Raw genomic sequence first — 27,937 nt, 5'->3', positions numbered from 1 at the left:
GTTTGTTTCTGCAAAGAATGTCATCTGATCACTAATCTAAGCTTCTACCTTAAGAAAGCAGGAAAAAATAAACGCAAAGCAATGAAAACAAAGTAGAAATTAAAAGCAGAAATCAGGGCAGCCCGGGTGGCTCAGCGGTTCAGCACCACCTTTGGCTCAGGGCGTGATCCTGGAGACCCGGGATCGAGTCCCACATCAGGCTCCCTGTATGGAGCCTGCTTCTCTCTCTGCCTGCGTCTCTGCTGCTCTGTGTCTCTCGTGGATAAATAAAATCTTAAAAAAAAAAAAAGGCAGAAATCAAATTAAAAATACAAAAAAAAAAGGAAAAGAAAGAAAAATCAGTCAAACCAAAAGCCTACATAGAATACAAAATTAACTGCTATGTCTATTAACAGACTTTGTATCACGGTTATGACTTACAAAATCAAATCACATTAATATGTATCAGCAACGAATATCTGGGATTAAAATTCTAAGAACATTTCACATTCACAATAGTTACGCAGATGAAGTATTTAGGTAAAAATCTAACAAAACGTGCAAAATGTGTACAGGATAAGCAGGATCACACAGAATCTATGCTGAAAGCACAAAATGGTAAAGAAAGAAAGATCCACACACATTAAGAGACACGCCATGTCCTGGAATGGCAAAATCAGAATAAAGGTGCCAATTATTTCCAAATTAATGGATAGATTTAACAGAACTGAATTAAAATCCTAGCAGGATTTTTTGTTTAGATACAGTTGATCCTACAAGTTATATGAAAAGTCAATAGCAAAAACAATGACAGAATAAAGTTGGACGATTTATATTATCCAATTTAAGATTCATCACAAAGTCAACAATGGTCAATGTGGTGCTGGCAGACGGACCCACAGACGGGCCTAACTGCTCTCTGACAAACGTGCAGGATGAATCAAATAGAGAAAGGAGAGTCTTCGCCACGGCGCCCAAATAACTGGACACGGATACGCAACCCTCCCAACCTGACCCTCATACCTTCTATAAAAATTAACTCAAAATGGATCTAAAGATAAAACAAAACTGAAGTTTTAGAGAAGAACATGGGAAAATCCTTTTGAGTTTGGGTTAGATAAAGATGAGCCAGAAAAAATTTTAAAAAGTGGACTTCAAGATTTAGTAATTTATCCTGAAAGAGGCACTCTTGAGAATGAAAACAGAGCTCGTCACCAAGAGAAAGTACCTCCAGACCACATGTGCATCAAAGGACGGGGAGGAGCACCCCCGGAGGACCTGGCGACATGGACACCTGTGGCGGGGAGGAGCAGCCCCGGGCACAGCACCAGGCCCTTCCCTTCCCTGCACGTTGACCTTCAAATACTACCACCGCACCAGGAGGAGCAGCCCGGCGTCCTCAGCATGAGGCCCGCGGCTTCCAAGGCAGCAGGAAGCAGGGGGCCCACTCCGTGTTCCCAACAGCGCCGGACAGCCCCTGACAGAGCCTGAGAGCACCTGATGGCCCCAGACAGCACCCAAAGGCCCCTGACAGCACCCGACGTCCCCCAACCGCCCTGGACAGTGCCCGACAGCGCCCAACAGTGCCCAATGGCCCCAGACAGCGCCCAAGAGCACCCGACGGCCCCGGACAGCGCCCAACAGTGCCCGACAACGCCCAACGGCCCCCGATGGCCCCCAACAGCCCCAGACAGTGCCTGACAGCACCTGAAGGCCCCCAACGGCCCCCGACGGCATCTGACGGTCCCCAACAACCCCCGATTACCCCCTACAGTGCCCGACAGCCCAGGACGGCGCTTGAGAGCACCTGACGGCCCCCAACGGCGCCCAAGAGCAGAACCTGCAGGACCCATGGTTGATGCACAAGAGGAAACACGTCCCGACGACACCCATGGGTATTTCTGCAGCTCCCACCCTCTTGGTGAAAGCAGAAAGGGAGCTGCCCTCGGATGTCAGGTCACACTGCCGACACTCGAACTCCTTTCCAGAAGCATCTCCCTGTGTGGCCTCCTCCCTAAGGGTTTTGTAAGGATTCTCTATGCAGCACTGCCGTTTGGACGCACCTCAGGCACGTAGCCTCCACCTGCACGTTTCTCTGACTTCAAAGCCAGGTCAAGAGGCAGGTTCGCCAGGGATTGTCACCCAACAATCACGCCCGCTCCCTGACTGTGCTTAATGCAGCAAGTTGGCTCCTTTCTATTGTGGGTAACAGATAAAACTGGCTTATTTCTGTGAACTAGAGACAACGGCAGGGAGACCCCCGGTCTCCTGGAAGCAGGCACATGGCTCGAATGGGCGACGTCCCCACCACTGCCGGGGCAACACTCAGAAACCATCCCCCCTCCCTGCTCTGGTTGATCTTCCAGGTGGAAGCCACCGTGTTCCCGCTCCCTCCCCGGTAGCAGCTGTGGCCTTCTGGGCATCTTCAATGTCAGCGTGCCCTCTGCGAGCAGTCTTAAATCCTTGCTGCTGCTCACCACGCACACACAGGTGCACACACGTACACACAGGCGCACACCCATGCACACACGCAGCTGCGTCTGGAACCCAGCACCTCTTGACCAGGATGACAGCCACCCCCCAGGGCATCCCCAGCAAGCAGTCCTTGGGGGGGTGGGGGGGCGCGGCTGTCACCCAGCCGGCCACCAGAGGGCAGAGAGGAGCAACACAGCCCGTGGGTCACAGGAGGTCAGGAGTGGCCAGAACCTGCAGGTGACGGCTGCCACAGCAGCGCTGTCCTGTGCACACAGGTGCGGCTCCCACGTGAATGTCCTCCACTGCTGACGGGCTGATTTTCAGGACTCGGCTAACCCGGTGGCAAAGGGACGGGGGGGTTGACCGGTTACATGTGAGAAGAATTCTGTGCCTTTTTTTTACAAAGAAAAAAAAGTTACCAAACAATCATAATCTTAGATCCAATGTAAAACAAGGAACTCTGTTCCGGAGCTAACGTGCTGCTTACGACCACTGCTCCCACGCAGAAGAACAGCATTTACTTGAAGGACAAAACACGACCCCTGAGTTTCTCGCTATCCCCATTTCATAGGGACCCAGAACGTCTGTGCGGCCTCGGGTGGGGAGGGGTTCTCTCCGGGCTCACCGGTCAGCCAAGGTCACGAGACACAGGGCTGCCAGGCGACGGTCAGCTGTAAGGCAGTCAGCACCTACCCGCGCAGCGCCCACCCAGGACCCAGCCCAGCGCTAACCTTCCCCCACCCCCAGGGTCACTGTGTCAGTGTGTCCGCGTGCCCGTGACTGGGGTCCTGCCCGCGCCTTAGCCTGGGTTCCTGCAGCCCTGCGGGCAACACAGCCCCATAAAGACCCATGGGTGCCACAGCATTAGGGTGGGCGACAAGCTGTGTGACTCCCACGCGTTCCTGCCACCGCCCTTTGGGCTTTTACACGTTTTTTGCTTGTGAATGTGTCTCCGTAACGTGTGTGGTACCCAAAATCATTTTACTTTTTAAATTTTTAAAAATTCTTTACTTTTTAATTTTTTTGTAGCGATGAGAACCTTCCAGATCTCTTTCAGCAACAGTCCACATGGGAGCAACGTCAACAAGGGTGCCTCACCATGAATCTCCCCCCAGAGACCCGACTGGAGGTGTGACCGCCACCTTAGGCAGCACCCTCCGCTCCCCGGATGCAGGAGCTCGGCCTGTTTCAGGTTCCACGTGGGTAAATCATGGCGTGCGCCTCTCCAACTCCCTTCACTCAGCAGAACGCCCGCAGCGTCCATCCAGGGTGTCACAACGGCAGGATCTCAGCCCACCTTCCTCATCCGTCCCCCGTCACGGTACTGTCAGCGGCGCCCATGCTGTGGCTGCTGTAGGTGACACGCGCACGTGCCTTCTCGACGGAGCGTTCTCCCTTCCTGCAGAACCACGCCCAGAAGTGCATCTGCTCGGTGTGTAACCTGTTCTCCGGGGGCCACACCAGGTGGTGCCGACGGCGGCGCACGAGGGCTCCGTCCTCTCCACGTCCCGCCGACACTTCCTGCCGCTCCTGTGTCAGCCGGGTGTGAGCTGCGTCTCCCGGTGAACGAAATGGGTGTACCCTGTCACGTGTCTCTTCGGCACCTCGACGTCACCTTCGCACAAGCATCTGTTCAGTTCCTCTGCCCGTTTCAACTGCATCGTTGTCATCACTGCTGCTGATTTGCACGAGTCCTTTCCGTATTTTGCAGGTTAACCGTCATCAGACGGCCTGCGCCCTGCTCTCCGCCTCGGGGGTGGCCTCTGCACGGGCTAACAGTTTCCCTTACTGCACAGACACTTTTAAGTTTCGTGTCGTCCCGTTTGCTCATTTTGCTTTGGTTCTCTCTGCACTTGGTGTCAAATTCAGGCGGACATCCAGGAGCTTCACAATCTGTTTTCTTCTACAAGTTGTGTTTTCAGGTCTTACATTTAAGTCTATCATCCATTTTGAGTTTCTGTGTGTCTGGTGTGAGAAAGTGGCCCTGCTGGCCGTGCTTCTGCATGTGACCGTCCAGTTGTCCCAACACCCTCTGTGGAAGAGCCTGTCCTTTTTCCAGCGGATCTTCTCTCCTGTTGTCAGAGGAGTTGACTGCAGAGCTGAGGGCCCATTTCCGGGCTCTCTGTTCTGTTCCATTGACCCACGTGTCTGCTGTGTGCCAGCACCATCCTGTCTCAATGACCACAGTTTTGCAGTACAGCGTGAAGTCAGGCACTGGGAGGCCCCGGCTTTGGTTTTCTTCTTCAACATTCCTCTGGCTACTCGGGGTCTTTTTTGGTTCCACGCAACTCTTAGGATTGTGTGTTGCGGCTCTGTGAAGAACGTCCTGGTACTTTGGTGGGGACTGCACTGAACGTGTAGATGGCTCCGGGACAAGTGGACATTTTCACAGTATTTACTCTCCCAACCCATGAGCGTGGAATGTTTTTCCATCTTGTTACGTCTTCCTCTACTTCCTTCAGGAGTGTTCTCTAGTTAGGGTCACCCCTGGTACCTTATGGTTTTTGGTGCGATTGTAAGTGGGCTCGATGCCTTGATTTCTCTTTCTGCTGCTTCGTTGTGAGCATGTAGGAATGCAAACGACTTCTGTGCCCTGACTTTGTACCCACGTTGAAGTCCCAGCAATTTTTTGCTGCAGTCTTTGGGTTTTCCACACAGAGTATCACTTCATCTGTGAAGAGTGAGTCTGAGAACTTCCTAGCCGATTTGCATCTTTTGGTGTTGTCATCTGCTCATATCATTTCCTTAAATACGTTTCTTGCCTCTTTCTCTCCCCGTCCTCCCACTGGAATGGTTGTAACATGGAGACTAGTAGGATCCATGTTCTCCTAGGGGTCCTCCCACCTATCAACCTTTTTTAAAATTCTGTCCCCCGGCTGTTACTGGTCACTTTACGTTGCGCTGTGTTCTGGTTCACAAGCCTGCTCATGCTCCCGGCAGCGGCTGGTCGGCTGCAGTGCATCCTTCCTTTCCGGGAACGCAGGACTCCACGCGGTCTGCTTGCCTTCCCTCTGTTAGACTTCTCCTCGTGCTTCTCTCTTCCCCGAGTTCAGGGACCTTACTTGTGCCTGTTACTCTGAATTCCCTGTCACATAGGTCTGTTACCTGTAAACGGGGTTTGTGGTTTTTTGGGGGTTTACTCTGTTCTTTTGTTTGGAACATATTCCCTGGCTGCCTCATTTTTTCACGTTCAGGGTTTGTTTCTAGTTTTAAAGTCTATTTTTTTTTTCCCACAGATTTCACTTACTCATTGAGGGGGAGACCAAGCGAGCAAGTGAGGCAGAGGCAGAGGGCGAGGACGTGAAGCCGACTCCACACCAAGCGTGGAGCCCAACGTGGGGCTTTTGTTTCACACCCTGGGACAGCGGGAGTCATCAAGCACAACCAAGAGGGAGTGAAGGGCAAGTGATGCCAGGAGCCAGGACCCAGCATTCACACCAACGTTCATGCCCACAGAATATTCATGAGGGGAGAGCAAACACGAAGCCCCCGCACAGCCAGGGATGCGGCACAGGGGCCCGCATGACACACAACTAGTTCACGATAGGCTCTGACGGAAATTTCCAGGTAGAAAAATTCACAGGAAAGACTGGTCTCTGCAGACACCGTGGCTCCCCGAGCAGTGGCCGTGGCAGCCACAGGGGGATGGCGTCCCCGCACCATAGATCCCACGCGGAGAAGGTGTCGGCAAAACGGACATGCTCAGGAGCGTGAACATTCAGACATGAAACAGAACCTGCAAATGCCCTGAAAATAGGAAAACGAGCCAATTCCCAGGAATGCTGTCCTTCCCATGTATGGACATGAATAATGGGAACGTGGGCCGCGGCGGGGCAAACGAGGACTGCGGCCGGCTCATCCACCGAGCGATGTGCAGTACATCCCACCGTGGACTGCGGGGTCCCCAGGCTTCCTCCCGCCTGGACGTGCCCACCAGGAACGCATTTGTCACCATGGAGCTGCCTGTCTCGAATGCTTGTTAAAGCCGGTTCTGTCCCCCTTATTGAGTTTGGGGCACGAGCCACAGACCCTGTGCTGCGCAGGAGGCTGAGGAGCCCGCGCTCCCCACCAGCCGGTGCTCCACAGTCGTGAGGTCGGTGCAGCCCCGCGGCCACTCCCGTCCCCGGCACAGGTCCGCGTGCCAGGTGTGCTCGCGCTCAGAGAGCCAGCTCGGGCCACCGCAGGGCCTGCTTTCCCAAGGCCCCTGGACCCCATGATGCGTGCTCCAGGTTGGAGAAGCTATGAGGACCCAGGCCAACCGACACCAGCAGGGACCTGACGTTCCGGAGTCTGGGCATCAGCACTGGGGAGCGTGTCCTTCCAGGGGGGCCAGGCGGGTGCTGGGCTTGCAGCGACCCCACGTCTGTAGCTGAGCAACCACGGCGCTGCCACAGACGAAGGCTTTTAACGTCCGCTCTCCACACAGACTGAACACAACCTCGTTTCTCACGTGCGCGTCCTGAGGAGATCCCCCCTGGCGGGCGTGCAAACGTTAACTCCCCGAGAAACACGCGGTTCCACATCTCCACGTTTACCATCCTCATTGAAGCAAGAAGCCCCACGAGATGCACCACAGCCTCACGTTCAGGAACCGGCCACACACTCGGCCGCACGCAACGGACAGGCCTCCCTTCGGGTTTCTGATCTGCGGAAAACACACCCCACTGACGGCTGGGAAAGAGACAAACGTCAATTATGTAAGGTCGTGCAAAATGCCTCCAAAAGTCAAGAGCATAATCTAACCCAGTTAGTGCCTGAAAACGTCCTAAATGCAGAATTTCAACAGTAATTTGAATGTAATTAAAAGTATCAGAAAACCTTTTTAAAATGTCGATACTGAAAGGACGACCATGGCGGCTCTCAGACGCAGGCGGCGGCCCAGCCCGGCCGTCACTTCTCACCCACGCGGCGGGGTTTACTCCGCGACGCTCGCGCCCTCAGCCCCGCGGCCTTGCCCTCGTGGCTCCCAGGCGGCGGCGGCCCACACCAGGCGGCTGACGGCGGCAGGCACGGGCCGCGGCCCAGCTCGGGGGTCCTGGCCCTGGCCCTGGCCCCGCCCGCCCCGCCACGGCCTACGGGCCCGGACGCAGGAGCCCGCCGGCTCTGCCCTGAGCTCCCGGCCGGCCCCGCCGCCGCCCTCCCTGCCGCAGAAGCGACCCGCGGCCCGGGGTCCTCACGGCGTGGGACTCGGGACCACGCCCGGCCGCCGCTCCGGGCTGAGGGGCCACGGGACGTGTGCGCCCTCACGCGGGGCCTCCCGGGGCCCTGCCCGCCGACCTGGAGCCCCACCGCGGCCCGACCCCCGCACCGGGCAGACCTCGCGGCCCGGGGCCCAGGATGGCGTGGGGCAGGAACCCGGCGGGGAGTCACGGGAGGGGGCCCGGGGCAGCTCCTCGCGCACTTCCAGCCAGTGGTGCCGAAAGCCGCTCCCTCCCAGCGGGGTCGGAGCAAAGCGGCGCCCCACGCAGACGCTCCCCGCGGGGCGGGCGGCCAGGCCCACGCGGAAGCCTCCCGACAGGCCTGCGTCCCGCAGACCCAGGCCGTCCACGCACACGAGACCACCCTGCTCCCGATTCCCAGGAAGTCCGGCGGAGCAGCCGCGACTTCGGGGGTCGAGCTCCCGCCCAGGACATTCCCGCGGACCCCACGTCCTCCGGGAGCAGCACTGGGCGCGGAGGGGCCGTGACACCTGCCTCCCCACGGCAGCGACACCCTGCCCCCAACCCCACGAGAGCCACAGGGACTGAAGGCGCTGGCGGCACCGGGGCTGACTCAGGGCTCGCCCCTGTGCCGCCCCCACAGGCCCGTCCCCCAGGGCTGCCTTGGTGGGGCCCTCCCAGGCGGGCGCCCCACACCCCTCAGTCTCCAGAGAAATGGGTCGTGCTGGGCCAACGGACCCTGACATCCAAACACTCTGGGCCCAGGCTCTACACATGGGCTGGCGTGGACCCCCCAGGCCACATGCAGGCCCCAGGGGTGCATCTAGGGCCCGGGTCACATGCAGGCCCCAGGGGCGCATCCAGGCCCTGGGCCACGACCCCGACCTCAGATGCCCAGCCCGGAAGTGAGGGGTAGGACTGCGGGACCCCACGGGAGCTAGGGGAGGGACGCAGACCTCGTGGCCAGGTGTCTGACAGCGCCCTGAGGCGACTCCTGGCCCAGGCCTCAGTTTCCACGACGAGGCTCTTGAAGGGGCAGCTTCCACCCAGGGGATGCTGGACCCACAGACCACAGACGGGGTTGCCATCATCAACCTCTGGGACCACACACCTGCCGTCCCCAAAACCCAGGAAACGCAAATTCTCATGTTTTGTTAAGAATAAAAGCACTCCGGAGGCAAACCCATAACCTCGAGACCGGCTGAGGGTGAGGGCGCCTCCGATTCCGTCTGAGCAAGAGGTCGGTTGCCAAACGCGGTGCCCAACCAGCACGTTCCCGCACATCGTGTGAAAACCAGGGAGCGTCAGGATTCAGTAGGTCACACTCTCTATTCTGAAAGAGAAAAGGCATGTCTCTGCCCCTGAGACCATCAGACCCAAACCCTGGGCTGACTTTAAACACTTTATGGAAGAGGCCGCTGTGGAAGCAAAGCTCCCCGAATCCGCGCTTAGACGTGGACGCTGGCCCCTCACCTGGACGCAGGGGTGGGGGGGATGAGGAGCGGTGGCGAGCTGCCCAACCGTCCTCCGGCCCACTGACCCCTGCTTGTCCACCCAGCACAGGGCAACACGGGGGCCGCTCTTCTTAGGGCCCCAAAACGCCACCTGCCAGGAACCACAGCACGTGACCTTGGGCCCTGGCAGGTGCTCAGAGCACGCACGACCCCAGCTCCGCCCCCCCCGCCACATCCCTGATGCCTCCCAGGACGCACAGGTCCCATGGCTGACCCCCCGCCCCTCAGCCACCAGCCCCCACCCCGCACCCCAGTCCCCCAGTCCCACAGGCAGGGCACACTCAGAGCACACTAGATGGCCACACCTGTCGGGTGTCCTAGGAAAGATCTGTGATTAAAGATGCCACACTCGTTGCCACGGAGATGGAACCAACATCCGGTGACCCATCTTGTGGCTACTAAGGACCACGTGGGTAGAAGAAATTTCCCTCTGCATAGACATCAGCTCGCATAGACATCAGCTCACATTCCAGGCCCACTCTCCCTCCGAGCCAACAGCAGCAGCAAGTCTTTATGTCAGATGGAAACTAAGAACCTGGGACTCGCCTCTAACCAAGTGCAGCTCAGAAGCCTAAGGATTTCTGGGCCTTGGTTTCCATGGTAACGGGTTCTGCATGCTGTACCTTTCCCATCCTAGCACATCCCCACCACCAAAGAGGTCCTTGATTTAACTGGGGTGCGATGTATGAACCACAAGACCCCTTCCCTAAAAGCATGAAACTCCGCGATCTTCAGCATATTCCCCAGATCGGGAAACTGTCCCAGTAACTCCCAATGTGCCCAGCACCCCAAACGCAAGCCCCACATGGCAGCCGGCCACCTCATCCTGCCTGCCCCCTGCCCCCACCCAGCCGCCTCAGTCCCTGGAGTCCCTGTTCTCAACATCCCTGGGTGGGGTCGTACACACGGGACCTCTGGTGTCCCCTAGCTTCACGGGCTCGAGGCCGAGCCAGCCTGCAGGACGCGTCAGTGCGTCGTCCCTTTGTACGGCTGAAGGGGACCTCGCTGAGCACGTGCTCGCCCGCCGGTGGACATCTGGGCTGCTTCCCTGTCCGGCTACCACGGACAACGGTGCCGCGAGCATTTCTGCAGACGTCGCACGTGTGGGCGTACGTTGTCAAGTTTCCTAGGCAAACGCCTAGAACGGTCACCCCCTAGCACACTGAGGAAATGCCCAACTTCGCAGAGCAGCTGCCCCATCCCCTCAGGACTGCATGAGGGTCCCCACTCCTCACGCCCTGCCGGGCACCTGTCACGGTCCCGCATCTCATCACGAGCCCTAGTGGGTGTGAAGCATCATCTCAGGGAGGTTTTCACGTGCGTTTCTACAAAGACACATCGTGTTGCACATCTTTTCGTGTGCTTCTGAAGACCCCTGCACGTCTCAGGAGAACCTCCATGCAAATTCCTTTACCTGTTTTTAATTTGGGTTAGTTTTCTTTTCTTTCCTTTTTCTTTTTTTTTAGTTTTCTTTTTACTGTGAAGCTGTATGAGTTACACACTCTGGATTTTAGACTCCGACTAAATTTAATTTGCAAATAGTTTCCCTATTCTGTAGCTCTTTTCTTTCTTGATACCACTAGAAACACAAACATTTTTAATCTTGATAAAGTCCAGTTTTTTTTTTTTTTTTTTTGGTTGCTCGTGCCTTAGGTGTCAGATCCCTGAGAAACCACAGTCGCAGCATTTTTCATCTGCGTCCTCTCCTAAGTGTGTTCTGGGCTGGAATGTGTCCCCCAAAGCTTCTAGGACCTAGATGTCCAGGACCTGGTTATGGGACTATTGGGAGAGAGAGTCCTTAAAAAAGGAAGGTAAAGTGAGGTCACCAGGATGGATCCTGATCCAGGTCCTCCCGAGAAGAGGAGATGAGGACACACACGCAGAGGAACGGCCACGCGGGGACACGGGGAGGGGACGGCGTCTGCACACCCAGGACGGAGGCCTCGGGGACATATGTCCTGCCCACCCGACTATAGGTGCAGCCCTGTGAACCAGCTTCCGTGAAGCCAGTACCAACCTTGGAGCCCTTTCACTACATCCCGTGACCGGATCCACGCGGTCCACCCGCACACTGCAGCGGCCTTGCCAACTCAGTGCTTCCATCATGCAGTCAGAGCCGGGGGCGGGGGCCAGGCCGTGGGGGAGTCTCTGCCCCCCAGGCCGCGGAGGCCCCTGTAGCCCCAGCTGCAGGCGAGGCAGGACCAGGACCAGCAAACGTTTCCCCCTCGGCCACGTCTGCGCGCGGGGTCTCATGTACGGGGATGGAGTGGGCGCTCTCAGCGCACAGCCGAGCTCAGACACGGCAGCCGCCTCCAGGTGCCCTACACACTCGTCACCAGGGGGCACAGGCATTATTTGCGTCGAACTGACAAAGGCTTGCGGCTGGGGGCCAACCGTGGCCACATGCCCTCCCTCCAGGTCACCTCGCGGGCACGGGCACCGAAGGCGCGGGCACCGGGGGCGTACCGGGCTCACTGCCCTGCCCGCTCCTCCCCGGGCCAGAAAGCCACCTCCTCTCAGTTCCGCGTGGACGGGGCGGGGAGGCAGCCCCAAGCCGCACCCTGTGTGAAGCCCGCTGTCCACGCAGAATGGCCACCGAGGGGCCGAGTGCACAGGCTGCTCTGTAACTCGCGACCTACGGCGTGCCCACGACCTGGACACCCGCTCAGGACCGAGGGTGGCACACGGCTCTTCCTCCATGGCCACCCCGGGGCTTCGGGTTCACCGGAGATGGTGGTCAATCCATCCACAGGGACAGAGGCCCCACCCAGGTAGCCAGGCCCTGTCTGTCCACAGCCACCTGAACGCCCAAGCCCGGGTCCCATGGAGCTTCTGGAAGCAGGCGGGGAGCTGAGGGAGGGAGGGAGGAAGGGAGGGCGGGCGTCCTGCAGTCCCAGACGCTGGAGATGCCGCGTCCACACAGACGCAGGGCTGTCGGAGCTGAGTTACAGGTTTGGTGACGCTCTAATTAAAACGTCACACCTCGCTTCACAGAGAAGTAGCAGTTGAGGCCGTCGTGCACACTTACAGCTTGGTACCAGTATAGCTCGCTTCCCAGACGCACAACGGGACGCACGACGGGACGCTGGCAGGAGACCCAGCAGCTCGACTCACCCGAGACACGGGAGCGGGACGGTCACCTGACATGAGAGGTGCCACCGCTCGCAGGTCAGAGGTCGCCAGGCATGAGCGGGAAACAGAAGGCAGCTCTAGTGGCCGCAGCTGCTTCCCGCGGGACTGAGATCCACCAACACCTGCCAGCTCAGAGTCCACGTGGGCACAGCCGCCCATGCCCTCTCACACCGCGGAGCTGCCCCGGGACCCATCCTCTCCAGCTGCCAGGAGGCCTCTGGCCAGGCTCCCGCAGGACCACAGCCGGCGGGGGCTGCTCGTGCACACACAGGCGGACGCCCAGTACTAACGAACTCCGCGCTGCTACATGGCCAGCTGCGACACATGGACAGGCCCACGAAGCCGACACCCGACGCCAGAGGAGGGCCAGCGTGAGCACCCTGCACCAGGCGCCAGGGGCTCCCAGGAAATAGCTGGGGGCGTGCTCGCCCGGCTCGGGGCCCCGAGGACCACGAACACCGGCCACCCGGACACAGACCACAGACCCCTGTTGCTGTGGAAGAGAAGCCACATCATCACGGTCCACGCGGTGACCCCACAGACCCTTCCAGACTGTGCATCCCGGGCGGGAGCCATCAGGGACAAGCAGCTAAGGGGACTCAAGAGGGAAGTTTGGCCCTGCACCTGCCTTGACCCGGCTCCCGGGGCTCAGCAGCCACCCGGGGCCAGGCCAGGCTGCACTTCCATCACCGGGGAGCGTTCCCAGGAGGGGCGGCGTGGCCCCGGGCCACTCGACAGACGTTCACGGCACACGTCGCCTTCTTCCCACTTATGCGACCCATTACTCCAACAGGCGGATCTGCCCGGACTCCATCTCCTTTCCGGATCACAAACACCCACGGAGCAGCTGCTCCGCACCCAGGAAGAGGGAAATAGAAACCAAAGTCATGGAAAACCAAACAAAATCAAACTCCCAGCCCCCTTCCCCTATATTGTTCTTAAGTCCCCTTAAAATTCCGGATAAACCCCGGCCACATGGCGACAGGGAGCCGGGACGGCTCGGTCCTCCACTCAGGCTCCAGCCTGGCTGCCACCAGTCAGCTCAGCGATGCCCGCGGCTCTGGCGCAGATGCCACCCCCGCCTCTTCTCAGCACCGGGACCCCCGTCGCGGGGCCGCTGCCCTCCTGCCCACGGGGCCTGGCGCCCGGACGCCACAAGCGCTGGCCCTCCCGCTCCCGTCACAACACTCCGCGCACGCGGGAAGGAGGGCGGTGGGCGTCTACGCTCAGCTCAGCCCGGCCTCAGTTCTGGAGCAAGCCTGGCGCTCAGGCTGGACCCTGTGCCCCCTCGTGGACTTCTGGTGCCAGCCTCCCGCGGGGCTGCATCATCCCTTGCTGGGGACCCAGCCGCCGTCCAAGGGGAAGCCGTCGGGAGCGACGCCCACATCCAGCCCAGTGCCTGCTGAGCCCAGATCGCGTTTCCAAAGACCCAGAACCCCACCCAGCACCCAGCACACGACTTTCAGCCTTCCTGGGAGCTTCCCAGGGTTGGCGGGCCGCAACTCGGCCTCAGCCGACCCGGACCACCCCCTGGGAGCACTGGCAACTGCCCACCTTGCATTGACCCGGCGGAGAGTCGGTGCATCCGTGTCCTCAGCACGAGAACAGACTCGAGGCCAGGAGCCATGGGACGCTGTGCTCCCGCCTAGGGAAGCAGACGTCACCACACCGGGCGCAGTGGACCCCACGGAGGCCCCGAGCAGCAGGGACAGGTCAGTCCCGTTGGGCACGCGGCAAGGGGCGGGGTGCAGGCCTCCCCCAGGAAATGGCGTACCTGGGCGGCCTGTTGCCATGGCGATGCACAGCCGCCTCGAGAGGCCAGGAATTATAGCTCCTTTCTGAGACTTACTCTCCATACTTTCTATTCACTCTTTGGAAGGAAGGCATCATGAAGTTCTAGTAGAGAAAAAAAACTTTTTCTGCAATCTGTCACATCGAGATAGTAGAAATATCGCTGGGATTTTAATAGGATCCACGCAAAGGAGCAGATGGTACTATTTCAGGAACAGCGCTTGCTGCCTTTTTAGAAACATAGTAAAGTCCCTGCCAAGTAAAAGGCTTGTTTATGCCTTTGCTTTGGAAACGGAGGGAAAGTCCCGCCTCACGATCCTCGTGTATTAAGTGTGTAAGAATTCCGAGGGATTACACACATTCAGTATTTGAAATAAATAACCGTACTGGGTTTACTCGTTTCCTAAATGCAACCCTGAAGGTGACGAAGCCTCCTGGACCGGCCAGGCCTGGATCCAGCTGCCTGAGTCATGCTGACAGAGGTCTTGGGAAGGGTCATGCGGAGGCCTTAGTCCTTTGTTCCCAGACGAGAGAGGCCAAGCTGCCACCCACACTGCCATCCCTGAGGAAGCCCACGATCCCCGTTTATCCACTGTGTGGGGAGGACGTGCCCACATGGGCCAGACCACGTCCCGAGCAGAGGCTGGGTGCTGCGGAAGCCCCCACCCCAGGGGCCGGGGCTCACCAATGGCCTCAGTCTCCTTCCACAGCCACGGCGGCCCCACTGAGGCTCGTGACACCAGAACCAGGTTTCTCTGCTTCCGGTTCCACTCCCACTCCTACTCCTGCTCCTGCTCCCACTCCCAGTCCTGGCCCTGCTCCCCGACCCAGGTGATTTGCGGAACCAGGGATGCTGGGTGACAGCGCAGGTGGATGCACAGACGGCAGGAGGGCTTCGTCCCTCCCTAACAGGACAGCGGAATGGCCCGCGTCCGCTCAGAGGGACGACGCTGCTCCATGCACCTCGGTGGCCTCCCCGGCTGGTGCCGTACACACCGTCCTCTTACCACAGATGGGGTCCGGGCTCCCCGCTGATCCACGGAGCCTCAGGATGGAGAACCGTCCCCAGGGGACTGTGCACAGACACCTCCAGCATCGCACAGCACACGCCTACACGGGGTAACTTTTTTGCCTATTTTTGAAAAACAGTGTGGACTGCAATCAACTAACACAAATGCCACAAAGAAAACACGAACAAATGCAAACAAGCCCACAAAACTCAAACCTCTTCACCGGCAGTACGTGATCTTAGCTTGTCTTCGTCAACACGTGGCCACTGCATGCGCCGTCCCTACATCCCGCCACTCCTGCCTGCCCGCCCACGAGAGTCCACCTGACCCTCTCGGGGACCTGCTTCCCGGTTCGACCGTCTGGGAGCGTGAGCGGCAGCGTGACCTCCCCGTCTGCCTCACAATTCCTCCAGCACAACTAGACACCAGGAACGCGGGTGACGACAAGGCTGGTGCAAGAAGGATAAGGAGACGCTGGGTCCTCAGGACCACCAGCCCCGGGCTCAGCCTTCCCAGCTCCCAAGAACCCACGGCCGACCGCGTGGCCCCACCCCGGGCAGCGACAAGACAAGAAAGAGGCGGGAGATTCACCTCTAGGAGAGTGGGCACCATGGTCTGGGGACAGGCACCATGATCTGGGGACAGGCCCCCTGCACCTGCAGCCCTTGGACTCACACCTGCACCCACACCTGCAGCCCTTGGACCTACACCTGCACTCGCACCTGCACCCACACCCACACCTGCAGCCCTTGGACCCACACCTGTACCCGCACTACACTGGCACCTGCACCCCAGCCCTAGGACCCACACCTGCACCTGCACCCGCACCCACACCCGCAGCCCTCGGACCTGCCGCAGACCTGCCACATCCCGGCTCCGACAGGGAAGCACTTTGTCCTCAGCCTTCAGAGGCCCACGCACTCTGATCCAAACGGAGGAGTCGCGGGTCCTGCGCGCCCTCCCGCCCCCGCCCCGCCGGCTCGCGCACGGAGAGCAGGACCTCACGGGCTCCCGCCGGACGCAGCACCTGTGATCGGCCCACGGTCACAGAAGCCCTTCTGTCGGGTCAGACGCGACTTCGCCTCCCCCCGGGCCCAGGGCTCAAGGCCACGAAAACCGAAGTTCTCCGATGCGGCCGACGGAGCCCCCCGTGCTGTCTTCTCAGCCCAGGACGGGGCACGGCCCAACACGGAAGCGGGCCCCTCGTCAGCAAACCAGAGGAAAGAGGTGGCGCGTGTTTGTAACTGCTGCTGGCCCGAGGCTCCGCACGGGGCTGGACCACAGCTCCCGGCTCTGGGTGGTGGTCAGGCACCGTCGGGGCCAAACCCGCCAGTTGACACCAGCAAACCGGGACCCAGAGACCCCCGGGGTCGGCCCAGCTGCCAGCAGGGGCCGCCAGCACCGCCTCGGTCCCCGCCATGCACTCGGGGCTGCTGCTCAGGAGCAAGTGCTTACCCGAGCTCGCCGGTCACTTCCAGAGGGACCTGGGCACCCGTGCTTCGATGCACTGGTGCTTCCTGCCCTGGGTCACGTCCGCGTCCAGGTGAGCAGCAGTGCAAGCACAGGGCAGCCTGCACGCGTCTCCCGCAGGAGGCCCAGCAGAGCACGCAGCGTCCCGTCCTGTGGGCACCCCCTGCACCGGCCCCCTCACCTCTCCGTAAGTCGAAAGCCTGCATCTGCATGGAGCCCCAAAAGGCCTAAACGCATTAACCGTAGGGCGTCTCACGACAGCCCTCCTCTCTTCAGTTTAAGATCTCGCTGCGACGGAGCGTGCCCTCTGCCCAACCTTGCTGATGGCCCCATGGCCACTGCCGCTGGTCAGGTGCCCGCCGAGCGAGCTCAGGGCTCGACACCCCATGAACACCAGCGCCCGGAGCCCCGGGGGCCGGCATCTGGGGAGCTCTGTCGGGAATCAGGCACGGGTAGCAGGTGCATCCCCAGCCACGCCACGGCCAGACAACCACGCAGAAGGCCAGCCACAGCCACGGTCACACGCACACGAGGCTCGCAGCAGCGTCTCACCGCAGTGTCTCACCGCACATGCCGGCACCCTGCATGGAGAGGCATCAGGGACGGGAGTGCCCGGCAAGCCGGGGCAGCCATCCTCCCCGGGACCCCCGACTGCACTGGCTCCGTCCCAAATCCTCAGACCAATGCACAGTCTGACGAGAACAGCTCTAAGCGTCCCTCTGCTTCCAGGCACGTCATGGCCCACCCGTCCCCACAAAGCTCTGGAACCACCTCTCCTGCTCGGCACCACAAACGTGCCAAATGTCCTAATAGGTTTCATCAAGATTCTGTTTGGTACGTGCTGCTCACAGCTGACCCGTCCATGAGCAGGCCTCGAGGGGGGGCGAGGGGTCTCAAGTGTGGGCAGCAAGACCCAGAAGGTGACCACAGGAGACCCGGGGCACGGACAGGCCCCCAGAGGGGAAGGCACCTTGGCAGGTCCCCGTGAGCCCGTCCTGGAAATAAGCAGCCACGGGAGCAGGTGGGCGCGGGACCATCCCCATCAGCGGATGGCAGAGACCCCGGGGAGGCCCGATCCTTCTCAACGCCGTGGCTACGGCCGACAAACCCATTCGCCATCTCCAAGTCCCGTCCGAAAACCCAACTCTTCGTCCCTTTTATGCGCCCATTCCACAATCTTTCTCCTTTTTATTCTTACCATTACGTTTATTTTCAAAATTCAACCATTTTTGTCGGACATGCAAGACAAGGAAATGCAAACAGAAATGGAGAATGCAGACAAGCACCAGGGGTGCACGCAGACGCTTCGGTGTGCTGCCCACTGCACCACTCAGGATGCGGAGCACCGGGGTCAGGTCGCGGCTGGGGGCACAGGGACTCGGTTTCCCATGATCGTGGCTCGGGCTCGGTCAGGCGCCCTCCACGCCCTGCTCCATCCTGAGCACCTGCGCACCCCCCCTGATGAGAAGGTCCCTACGACCCACCGGCCGCCGGCTCGCTCTCTCCAGCAGGAAAACTTTACAGAACATGAACAGACTCCATCTGTCCGGGTGGCCCTCCAGCTCCCCCCACGGAACCACCTCGGGACACGGCGCCATGTCCGCCCAAGCGCCAGCAGCCCAGCATCTCCTCGGGCACCCGGCTCCCCGCCACCCGACGCCCACGGACCCGCCCCTCCCGCCGCGGACCCGCAGGCTGCCAGAGGCCCTTGCTCTTCCTGGCACATCAAAAGGCAGGAGACCACATTCACAACATAACGTCAAGATGCGCTCCTGTGACCGACCGGAGTGGGCCTGTGCAGGTGCGTGGACGGGAACGAACGCGTCAAGATGCGAACGGTGATGCTCAGTGTCCGCTGCATGGAGACGGGGCTGGAGCCCCAGTGGCCGCACCTGCCCCTCGGGACGCGGCTGCCCCAGAACAGGGGCTGTGCGGCCCCAGCACATTCCCAGCATCCAGCAGAGGCTGACGACAAGCAGTTACCAAACCAAGACTGGTCTACGGATAAATCTGAAAAATTATTAAACACGATTCTGGAATTGTTATCAGGGAGCTCGTAACTAAATGTTTCCTTCCTTCTTCCGCAGGGCTTCTCAACATTTGGTGAGGCGTCGCCAAAAATACCAATGGGCTCAGGCCAAGATACTCGAAACTACTGGAGCTCTGACAGCAGACCCCAAACTCGGTCTATGTGGAGTAATTAACAGTGACTGTGTTTGGACACTTGTCTTTTGTACTTAGATTAAAATAAAAAAAACACGACGCAGAAGTAGCTCACATTCTATTTCGATTCCCTGTATTTCTGTAGTAACGGGCCCCCCTTCCCTCTGGTTTCCCAGCCAACTGCTGAGAAGGGCCAGCTGGAAAGGACCGACGTCTGGGCCTGTCACAGTGTGAGGGAGAGACAGAGATGCACAGAGACACAGAGACGCAGAGGAGTGTGTGGCGGAGGCATGGGCAAGGGGAGGCGCCCGGGGGGCACGGTGTCCCCGCTCCTTGATCACGGGGTGTTGGCATTGCCACCAGGACTCAAGCGCTCAGAGAAAGATGCTCAAGTACTGGCCTCGTTCAGATTCGCGTCCTGGTTTACTCATAATTTTCTACAAATTGTGAAGATGATGCGTTTTGTTACTGTTACCAAAGAATTACATGTAATACAAACTGGATCACGCTGGAGGGCTTGGGGCAGGGCTGTGGCTGGCACCATTTGCCCTTCACTGCCGTCGAGGCAAGAATTACATTCCCTCATTTCTCCGTAAAGAAACAGGTTCCAAGATGGTCACATGTCAATGCAAAAAGCCTGGACCCCTTCCTGGCTCTTGACTTGAAAGCAGAAGCCCCAAAGCACCCCAGAAGTGACTGCCCCAGTGATAGCTCCCAGATCTTAGTCAAGCCCTGAGCCTGAAATCCTCTCGTGACTCAACGACACCTACAGAGAGGACCGTAGGGCCGCACCTGCCGTGTTAAATACGGCACTGGTTTGCAGACTTTGCCTTATTCTCACACTTAACTTCCAAGGTCGGCGCAGGAAACCCAAACTTCGTCCCCGGAGACTCAGTCCCTCTGCAGAGCACCCTGCCAGCGGGACGGGAAGGAGGCCAGCGGGGGGGCCCCGAGCAGCCATCGGACCATAGACGGTCAGCAGGCGGTGGCCCAGGGAAGCCCTAAGTGACCCGGAGGCAGTGCATCCTGCCGTCGGACAAGGTGCCGGCTTCACTGCAGGGCTCTTCCGCCAGGCAGGCCGTCCACTCCCCACGGCCCGGCCCCGAGCGCTCCCCCACCCCCATGGGAAGGACGCTCGGTCAGCCATCCAGTCGTGAGCTGGAGGGTGCCAGCTGGGCTCTGTCGGCATATTCCAACCACCCAGAGTGAGATCTAAAGATGCCATCGATGTCAGCTTGGGCATGGCGCCATTTGTCTCCGTCAGAGGAAGGACCACGGACGGCGACAACCGCTAACCTCACGAAATAAGTCCGTTGTTCTGTGTGGTTTTCGAGACAACCTAGATCTCTGGCTGTTAGAAAACTGGGGCAAATGTCCCATGAAATGACCCTAATGTAAGGATTCCTGGTACTGTGTAGTATTTATACTTGATTCCCACGAGTTGTCAGTGTTTGGATTGGCTTTTTATGGAAACACTGGTTTTGAGAGTTTCCTCTAAAAATTTGCAGAGTTTACACCACAGTTTTTTCCTAGGAAACACAGATTTTTCCCATCTTTCCATCAATCGTTTATTCCAAAAATGACGATCCCTCTTACATACGCACGCGGCACAGGCACATGTTTAAAAACCATCGAGCATAATTCGGTGAGGATCACAAGCAGCAGAAACGGGACAGCGTCCCTACCCACCACACCCGAGCTCCCAGGGATCTGGAGAGCGCACACGATTCTTTTCTTCACTTATAGATGACGGCGCCGTTCATTAAGCCCTCTGTGAAAATTTATCAGACACCACTATGAGTCATCCCCTGTTCACCCGGCTCTCGGGGAGCCATGCTGGCAGAAGGAGCCGGAAGATCCAGGAGACAACAAGCAAACAGTGAAGGGTCAAGGCCAGGAAGTGCGGGAGTAAGCCCTCAAGACCAAGTGGCCCGGAGAGCTCTGAGGTGTCCAAGCACAAAGACGGATGCCCCCGGACTCAGACATGGGGCAGAGGCTGAGCTGAGGCTGGGACGAGTGGCCGGGCACGGGGCGGCCACTGTCCAAGCACCCCCACACCCCGGGTAGGAGAGCACCCTCCTGGTAAGCTGCAAGGCAGGCAACGTCTCAGAAGTCACACGGTCTCCGCACGCTCACCTGACGGGAAGCCTGATCCAGCTTTCTCAGCTCTGAGACCCGGTGTTTCTCTACAAGGGTCCCCCCAACCCCAGAAAGCACTGAGAACACAGAGTCCCCTGGAACGCAAAGGCAAACCTCAAACCTAGGACATATTAGAAAAATATTAGAAAATATTTTTCTAAGCTAATTCAGGCAACACTGGAAGGAAGCAAAGAAGATCGCCAGTTATGCCCTGAGCAGCGGATCGTTCAGGCCGTGGAGCAGCGTCCCCCCGCAGGCTGTCCCGTCAGGATGTAATGGGGGATCCGGAGCGTTGATCCTGAGCCCAGCGCTGCGAGAAGCCGCCCCGGAGATCCTGAGGACGCCCCGACCCTTGCGCAGCTCCTGCTCAGGGAGCTACCAGGACAGCCAACCCATCTCCAGGAGACTGCCGCAGGGTGGCACGGCGCGGGGACTCGCCATTTGCATCCGCGAGGTCACACACACTAGCAGGAAGCGGCGCTCCTCCCTTTCCCTGGTTATGGTCAGCTGGCTGTGGGAGCGCTGGCTCCACTACCTGGGGGCCACAGGTTCAGAGAGCAGCTGTGTGCCTGACACGACGCCAGACCCCGGAGGGGATCGGTCCCGGGGCACACACAGCCGGGCCTGCTCTTTGTGGGGAGCCTCGGAGTAAAAAATAGCAAGTGCACGGCTTGCCAGTCCACAGTAGGGCTGGGGGACCTCAGGACTCGTCACCCAGTAGGGCCGCAGGACCTCCGGTCTCGTCAGCCCACAGTAGGGCCACAGGACCTCAGGACTCGTCAGCCCACAGTGGGGCTGCAGGACCTCAGGGCTCGTCACCCCACAGTGGGGCCGCAGGACCTCCGGGCTCAGGAGAGGCTCTCCCTGCACTCCCTCTGCCTGAAGACAGAGCCCCCTCCACTGTCCCTCCCAGAGGCTTCACCAGCCAGGAAGGCGGCCCCTTGCCACAGGAGAGACAGGAAGTCACCCCCCAGCAGATGGACTGTCACGGTCCCCCTCCCCCCGTCCTCCCAGGGGTCCCGTCCTGTTCCCTCAGTCTTTCATGCTCCCCCTGCAGACCCCCGCCCATGAGGAGGCTCGTCCGTGATCACATGTTCACGTATTTTCCGCTTTAGCAGACGGTGTCAGCTCGGAACTCACAAGGGTGGGGGGAAGCCTTTCCAGGATTTCGCTTTCTACTCAAGAAGGAACCTATTGGCCCCAGACCAGTGCTCTCGCCCCCGGGCTCCACACCTCAAAGCCTCCGTCTGACCAGCAGGGTTCTAGCACCGTCCCTCGTCCTGACGACACACCGCGCTCATGCTTCCTGGTGGCCGTCCCGCCCACGGTGAAAGCCGAGCCCCACGTGACCCTGCACACCCCGCCTGCAGACCCTGCCGCCCCCAGCCCCTCCCCGCCAGGTGCTGTGCTCCGCTCACACCTGGGGTTGGGGTCACATCAGGACAAACAGCTGCTCAGTCAACCAAGTAGCCTGTTAACCTGAGACGCGGAGCACTCGAGGCTGACTTCGGCCCTTGACCAAATCCCCGCCCGGTTCTCGGCTGGGGTCCGAGCAGCCCCGTGCAGGCTGCCCAGGCATGGGGCCGGACCTGGAGCCCCACGGGGAGGAGGGGAAGCCCACGCGTGCACGAGGGCAGGCTCTGGGGGAGGCCGCAGCGTGGCGCAGGCGTTATGACCGAGGAAAGGACGAGGACGGGGCGGACCCGCGTGCAGGACACTCAGCCCTCGGCCACACACCCCTTCCTGCCCCTGCGCGCAGTGCTCGGCGGGCGGAGAAGCTGGGTACTCAAGGGGATGGGGATCCTGAAATCAGGTCACAGTGCGGCCCAGCAAGAGACTTCTTGAGCAAGAATCCATGAAGGTCGGGCACGAAATCCGCTCTCTTCCTGCTCAAGCCGCACCTGGTTCCCAAACGCAAGCCTGACAGTTACGCTGCCCGATTCCAGGAGGGAGCGGCTGCGGCCTCACGTTGCAAACATCAGGAACAGGAGTCAGGCTCAAGGATTTTCTCCTCTGGCCGCACCACACAAGGTTAATCGTCCTGTTCAGAAAACCGGGCTCACTCGCGCCTGAAGCAAACGTGCTCTTGACAAAGCTGCACATGGATATATTTGCAAACGAATCCCTATTTTAGGGAGAATCAGGGCTCCCAATTTAAAGAAATCACTCCACTGTGAAGAGAGGAAGTCATGTGATTTATCATCTGTAATTTCATTTTCAGGTATCGGACGCCTGATAAATGAGCTCTTTGCCTACCAGACGAGACTCCACGTTTCAGCAGGGAGCGCCACTCCTCTTTCCACGGTGTGTCTGTGGCGAGTGTGTGCTGCGACTGGACGCACACGTACCTAGGGACACAGTTCTACATGGCTCTTCCCTTTCTAAATCACGCTGTCTCCCGTTTTACATACCGTTCAAATGCTAAACACTCCATCGTTAAACACCTGTAACCGGGTTTCTTTGAGTGGTTTTGCAGACTTCTCCCTCAGTGTATTTATTCCAAAGCAGCTTCTCTCGCTTCCACCAGCTTTTCCTACATTCTCATCAATAAACAATCCACTGCAGAACATTCTAGAAACTAAAATGATATTGAAGAGTGAATAGAATCACGCAGGCCAGGTGCATCCTAGCAACAGGCCACAACTGGTGGTGACACAGGACGACGACGCCGTTTAGCAAATGAAAAAGAAAAACTTGCCGGGTGTTTAAAAGGAATAAACACACACGGGTCAAGGTTCGTGTGTGAATGTTGATCTGCACATGACCTGAGAGAAACCACCCGCCCCTTGGAACCGGCAGGCGTTCCTTCGGGGGGCGCTCAGCCGCGCGGCCCCGTCCAGCAATCACGCGCCACGGCCTCCGCCCTCGGGAAGCCGCCCGGCTCAGATGTCTGTCCACTGCCCTGAAACCCGAGCCGATGCCTTCCTGTAAGTCACGGGGCGCGTCCCTCGGGGCTTGCAGCCAACGGTTCCCCACACGCACTGCGTTTCCTGCAGTGCCTGCAGGCCGGCTCTGTGCACAGTTTTCGAGTATGGTTTGGGTATTTTCCCCCATCACAGATGAATACTTAAATGTTCCTAAAACCTGAAAGCTGTTCCTGTTTTCACATTTGTTCCTTAATGAATATAAGACAAAGTTTTCAGCATCCTTCACCCTAAAACACCTCCTACCCAACACCAGCTGTATTTTATCCCCTTTTCCCCCCCAAATAAAGTTAAATTAACACCAGAATTTAGCAAACTGGATCAGTTCAAGCTTCAGGAGAAAATGAGAATACAGGCAGGTTGAAACAGAGTTTCTCAAAACTACTTTAAGTCAGGGGTCAGCAGAGCACAGGCTGGGCCAGGTCCAGTCGGCATCCTGCTTTTCTACACGTGGCTCGTGAGCTTAATAACAGCGCCTATGTCGTGACGTGGTTGAAACCATCAAAATAACATTTGGTGACTTTAAATTTTCACACAACTCACATTAAAGTCTCTGTAAGTGCAGTTTCACGGAGCCTCAGCAGGCCCCCTGTGCCTGGCGCGTGGCCACGTGCAGACGTCTCTGCAGAGGCCGCGCCCAGCGGGCACACTCGCCGCCGCAGACGGTCTATCTTGGGAGCATTCCGCGTACCAGGTCAATCCCCGTGTGCAGTGTTTCACTGCTTCACCTCCAAACAGTGCGTGTCCAGTGCAGCCAGAGAAGCACAGGCCAGAGCGAAACGCTTCGTCGTGGAAACGAAGGGAACGCCTGGTCTTGGCCTGAAGGAGCAGCACGCGGCCATGTGGAGTCAGCGCTCAGCTTGGTCTTGGACTCACAGGGACTCCCCCAAAATTTCATTCGCCTCACTTTGTCGCAACATCCAATTCCTTGAGATATTCGCCTCGCTGCCGTGGTCTGGGGCCAACCGGGTAGCACCCCGAGCACACTCGTACCCGTTAGCATCATGGTCTCCACCTGTCAAGTGAGCTGCAATTTCCTAAGGCGCCACCTCCTGCGGCCCAGCACCCCAGCCACACCTGGATCTGCATGTGCACATACAAGTATTTGCCCATTGAGGTTTGAGAGGGATCAATTGCTCCTCAAGCACTCACAGCACGTAGTACATAAAAAATAGCTGTTACTGGGGATCCCTGGGTGGCTCAGCAGTTTGGCGCCTGCCTTCGGCCCAGAGCGTGGTCCTGGGGTCCCGGGATCGAGTCCCGTGTCGGGCTCCCTACATGGAGCCTGCTTCTCCCTCTGCCTGTGTCTCTGCCTCTATTATGAATAAATAAAATAAAATAAAATCTTTTAAAAAAATAGGTATTACCCAGGCCACTTGGACTAGAAACACCCATTTGCTTTTATTTCACAAACTAAGCATAGAAATAAGAAAACAAATATTTTTCCCACCTGACTCACTGAAAAACTCAAACCACCAGACAATAAAGGTCATTCTTTTCTTTGTTTTCCGACCTCGTCCTTCTGTCACAGCCAAACACAACACGGTACAAGCCGAGCGGGTTCGGTCTCCAGCACAGAGCCTGGCAAGGCGACACGGAGTCTCCTCAAACAGCAACAGGGACAGAAAACACCCTCCGTCGAATTTCACTGTGTCTGTGGAAGGAAGCAGCGCCACGCTGCCCTGTGCTGCAGACACGGGGTGGTCATCGCCGGCAAAGGGGAGCATGGGTGGGGAACCCAAGGACACCCCGTCCCTGGGCCGCCCGGGTCAGTGTCGCAGGCCGGGGAGGAACACGGCCTCCTGCGCACGGTCACCAACGTCCCCCTCGCCCGAATTATAGCACGGAGTACACACGTCTGTCAATACAAGTGTCGCCCCCGGAATGTTTACTTCACCTAAGGAACCGTCGGTCCTAAACATACAGAGCACCCCCTTCGTTCCAACGAGCGTAAGAGATCATGAACAAAAGCACAGGCGCACTAACGCAGGGTCACTGCTCGCGCTTTCAGAAACTCCCCCCAGGAGCAAAACGGTCTTCAACCAGCGTCGGCCCAGAAGGTGTGTCTCCGTCCTGCTTCTGCTTTTTAAACCACGTACGTGAGGAGTCATCAGTTTTTCCAATTTCTTTTTTAAAGATTTTATGTATTTATTCATGAGAGACCCAGAGAAGGGAGAGACACAGGCAGAGGGAGAAGCAGGCTCCATGCAGGGAGGCCAACGCGGGACTCGATCCCGGGACCCCGGGGTCATGCCCTGAGCCGAAGGCAGATGCTCAACCACTGAGCCCCCCAGGCTGCCCGAGTTTTTCCAGTTTTAACCAAAGGCATTTTCCTACTATGCCGGTTCCACCTGAGCTCACACGCATTCCAGGAACAAGACACAAAACCACCTTCTTCCACTTGTAACGTGCAAGGGTCGTTTCTAAGCCGTGTCGCCAGGTGCACTTAAATCCCAAACTCATGGAGTCGTTCAAAACCCCAGAGAGACAGACACAGACGCCGTGGAGACCACCCCGAGTCAGCCTCACTGCAACGTGCGCTTCGTTACATCATAGAAATATGACTGAATCTGAATAAACCAAAACCCTGATGACTAACACTCAGGAGGTACCCGGGGAAACGGGACTCTCACTACAAAAGCCACGTCTTTGATTCGTTGTTGCCGATGTCATATTAAATGCACATCCCGTTTCCATCTGGTCCCCTGCTTTGGCGGACGGCCTCTTGCGACGGCGTATGAAGACCTGCAACGATGCCCTCGGCACTTGACGATGGGAAAAAAAAAAAAAAAAAAAGATTTCTAAACCACATCAGGAAAAGAAAATTCTATTTCAAAAATTTGAAGACATTTTAAGGAATAAGAAGTTTAGGGGTTTTTTTGTTTTTTGTTTTTTTAAATAAGTTTTTAAAAAGACGTCTCAAATACTTTTAAAATCAATGCTTCTTTTACAGCATTTCCAAAAACCGTGCTGGCTTCCATGTTCACTTCTCTACTGAGCTATCATGTAATTTTTGCCAATTTAAAACTAAGTCGTGACGACCATTTATTAAAAGCCTACTTTTAATTGGCTTTTTAAAAAGGAGTCCTACAGGGACGCGGGGGTGGCTCGGTCACAAGGCAGGCCGTGCGGGGCTCCCCGCTCAGCCCGGGGCCGCCGCTCCCTGCGTGGGCATGCAGCTCTCCCTCAGGTAGACCTTTACGAGTAAACAAAAAGGAATCCTGCAGATGTGCCTTTTCCTTTCCTTTCTTTGTAGTGTAAACGTGGGCCTCTCAGAAGGCTGTTCACACACGCAGACGTCAGCCAACGGGACACACGACGGAACCCTTTACTCCTACACTCGCCTTTCTTCCCTCCGCTAGAGAGCGTTCCAGAACCCCGCAGTGCCAACACACCGGCACGGCTGCGGGCAGCAGGCCCGCCTAGGCCACGGCGCTCAGGCCGCTGCTCCCGCCAGTTGGGGCCGCGGCAGGTGCAAGGCCCGAGCCTGTCCTGGGCGCTCAGGGCGCGGCCAGCGGAGAGGCACCATGCAGCGGCCGGCAGGATGCGGTTGCGGCCCCACGTCACTCCCCGTCCACAGGGCACCTGCTCAGGGGACTCAGGGTCTCTGCCGAGGGCCAGGCCACAAACAGCGCAACAAGCTCCGCGGACCATGGCCTCCCCGCCCCTTCCTCCAGGGCCCTTTCTCTGGACTGAGACTCGGTTTACAGAAATTCCCCCCATAAACCATGAAACGGTGAGCACACGACCTCGGAACCTAAGTTCCAGGGCTTACATCTATTTCTGACAACCGATGTATTCAGGAAAGGGGATTCTAAGCCACTGGAATAAAAATGCTAAACCCTAAGGTAAACGGGGCTTCCCGGAGCCCAGGTCACGGGTCCTCAGCACGGGCCAGGAACTTGCTAGAGACGCACATATTTGGGGGCACCTGAGTGGCTCCATCAGGTAAGAGCCTGACTCCTGGTGTCGGCTCAGGTCACAATCTCAGGGTCGTGGGACTGAGCCCCCCAACGGGTTCCCCGCTCAGCAGTCAGCTTGAGATTCTCTCTCCCCCTCCCCTCCTGCTCATGCCCTCTTGCTCGTTCTCAATCAATAGAGTCTTTAAAAAATATATCAACTTACTTGTGAAACCAGAGCTCAAGTTCTAACTTCAGAAGAAAAAGCATGTTTTTTCAGCA

General features: G+C 58.1%; 1 protein-coding gene across 5 annotated transcripts in view; it reads right to left on the bottom strand.

Moving 5' to 3' along the window:
* Positions 1 to 27,937, bottom strand: part of DIP2C (disco interacting protein 2 homolog C) — a 251,485-nt gene that overhangs the window by 166,970 nt on the left and 56,578 nt on the right. The window lies entirely within an intron of this gene.

Source organism: Canis lupus, chromosome 5 (genome assembly GCF_048164855.1).
Source record: "Canis lupus baileyi chromosome 5, mCanLup2.hap1, whole genome shotgun sequence".
NCBI lineage: Eukaryota > Metazoa > Chordata > Mammalia > Carnivora > Canidae > Canis > Canis lupus.
This window is presented reverse-complemented; position numbering and strand designations above follow the sequence as displayed.